This window comes from Myodes glareolus, chromosome 2, assembly GCF_982192425.1.
Source record: "Myodes glareolus chromosome 2, mMyoGla1.1, whole genome shotgun sequence".
NCBI classification, from domain to species: Eukaryota; Metazoa; Chordata; class Mammalia; order Rodentia; family Cricetidae; genus Myodes; species Myodes glareolus.
In genome coordinates this window covers 41,399,874-41,402,752 of record NC_142027.1, presented here as the reverse complement: position 1 = coordinate 41,402,752, position 2,879 = coordinate 41,399,874, and the positions used below count along the sequence as shown (strand labels likewise).

The following is a 2,879-nucleotide window of genomic DNA, read 5'->3' as shown; positions in this document are numbered from 1 at the left end:
TTTTATATATATATATATATAAATTTAGAAAATGCTTCCTATTTCAGGAAAGCTAAAAAAGCAGAAACAGTGCTCTTTGTTCTTATTTACCATGGAGTGTTTGTTATGTACTAAAGTGGACTATAATATGGGCGTATTCTTATTAAATCTTGGTCATGTTTTCTTTGTCTCATCTCTTTGCAGTGAGCAGCCTGAGCAGGTATGATGGAAGGAAACAGGACCCTGCTGACTGAGTTTGTTCTCAGAGGAATAACAGATCGTCCAGAGCTGCAAGTTCCCCTGTTCTTGGTGTTCTTCTTTATCTACATCATCACCATGGTGGGCAACCTTGGCTTAATCTTTCTCATCTGGAAGGACCCCAATCTTCACACTCCCATGTACCTTTTCCTTGGAAACTTAGCCTTTACTGATTCCTGCATTTCATCCTCTGTGACTCCAAAAATGCTTATGAAGTTTTTAAATAGGAATGACATGATATCTCTCGGTGAGTGCTCTGCCCAATATTACATTTTTGTTTCAGTGCAACCACAGAAATATTCCTATTGGTTGCAATGGCCTATGACTGCTATGTAGCCATATGCAACCCTCTGCACTATACAGTTGTGATGTCCAAAAGACTCTGAACTGTGTTAATCAGTATGTCATATATAATTGGCTTTCTAAATCCTGCAATTCTTATAGAACTATTATCCAGATTAACATTCTGTAGGTTTAATATTATTGATCATTTCTACTGTGAAATCTTGCCACTCTATACACTCTCTTGCACTGATCCATCATTTAATGCATTGGTGACTTTTATTATTGCTTCTACCATACAAATTAGCACCTCTGTGACCATTGCAGTCTCTTACACCCATGTCCTATTTGCTGTCCTGAACATGAAGTCTAAAAAGGGCAGAAAGAAAGCCTTCTTCACCTGCAGTGCACACCTGATCTCTGTCTCTTTGTTCTATGGCACTCTCCTCTTCATGTATGTGAGTCCTGGGTCTGGACCAGGTAAAACCCAGGATATAATGTATTCACTTTTCTACACAGTTGTGATTCCTCTGCTAAACCCTTTTATTTACAGTTTAAGAAACAAGGAAGTTTTAGGAGCTCTGAAAAGAGTTATAAAATGATAATCATTTGCTTATTGTTTCAATTTTTATCACCTATCCTCTCTTTAGCAATGCATCATAAAATTTGATCCTGTGTTTTGCACAAAATAGAAAATCTATGCATTTCTCCTTAAAGAAATAAAATGTGAAACTGTGAATGTCTTTCTTAGTCACATTATTATAAAATGGTTAATGAGGACTTTAATATCTAATCCCTCTCTTTTTTTTGAAATTCAAGCTTGCTGTGAAAGTTCTTTTATTAAATTATTTACTACATTAATATATTTTTGTTTAATACTTTTATTACATCTCTTTGAGTTTATTTTTTTTCGAAAAGCATTTCAGGTGCATTAATGATTGGTTTAATATATTGTTCCCCTCATAATCGTTACTTGAGCAAAGTTCTTTTAAATAATGTGTGGTTGTATTACAAGTACAAAAGTAAATAGTATGCATTTTTCATATGACAAGGAAGAATAACACCCAAGCACTTAAATGTAGCATTTCTTGTTATTTACAAGTTAGCTGATAGACAAAAATATTTATTTTACCTTCATAAAATTTCTTAAAGTTAAATTATTAAAAATATAGAACCTTCATCTGGCGATGGACGGAGATAGAGACAGAGACCCACATCGGAACACTGAACTTAACTCCCTAGGTCCAAACGAGAAGCAGAAGGAAAGAGAACGTGAGCAAAGAAGGCAAGACCAGAGGGAACCTTCATCCGACGATGGATGGCGATACAGACGGAGACCCACATTGGAGCATGGGACTGAGCCCCTCAAGGTCCAAATGAGGAGCAGAAGGATGAAGAAAATGAAAAAGGAAATAAGGACTGCAAGGGATGCGATCACCCACTGATACAAGGGAACGGATCTAATGAGAGTTTACCAAGGCCAGTTGGACTGGGACTGAACGAGGACACGATCCAACCAGATTCTCTGAATGTGGCCGGATTCTCTGAATGTGGCTGGCCTGGAGTATTTCTGAAAAGCCATTGACAATGACACTGGGACTTGTTTCCTCTGCATATACTGGATTTTGTGGATCCAGTCTGTCTGGACACTCACCTTCCTGGACCTGGAGGGAGGGGGGAGGAACTTGAACTTCCCACAGGGCAGGAAACCCTGACTGCTCTTAGGGATGGAGAGGGAGGAGAAGAGGGAGTGGGGGGAGTGGGAGGGTTTTGGGAGGAGGGGCGGAAATGGAAACTTTTATAATTTAATAAAATTACTTTCTAAAGAAAATCACAATAAACATATTTTTGTCATAGAACATAATAAGATAGTGTTAAATTCTTACAAAGTGTCTGTCTTTTTGCTGTGACTGCCTCTCTGGGTGGATCTCTTCAGTGCAGGAGCAGAAAATGTTCCTGTCCCTCTAGATGGTACTCCTCAACACCCTCTGGGTGGAACTCCTCAGCACAGACACAGGGATAGCCCTCTGGATGGAACTCCTCAGCACCCTCTGGATGGAACTCCTAGGCATTCTCTGGATGGAACCCCTCAGCACTGAAATAGGGATCGATATCTCTTTTCTTTATTCTGAGCACTGGTAAGTTATTAATTGACTCTTCATTAATTAATTGACAATTAATAGTGTTCAACCAATATCCTTATTACTGAAAACTCCATGTTATATAGTTCTTGCAAACCTAAATGTGATCCATATTGTAAAGAACTGATGAACCTGTTATTCTAATACTCTTTTCCAACAGGTAACAAAACCACCAGAGACCCTCTACTGGATAAGGATATGTGCTTTGTTCCTTGTTAT

General features: G+C 38.4%; 1 pseudogene; it reads left to right on the top strand.

Annotated features, from left to right (window-relative positions):
- The first annotated feature begins 201 nt into the window (after positions 1-201).
- LOC125392880 (olfactory receptor 5AC2-like) lies at positions 202-1,121 on the top strand (annotated as a pseudogene).
- The last annotated feature ends 1,758 nt before the right edge of the window (positions 1,122-2,879 follow it).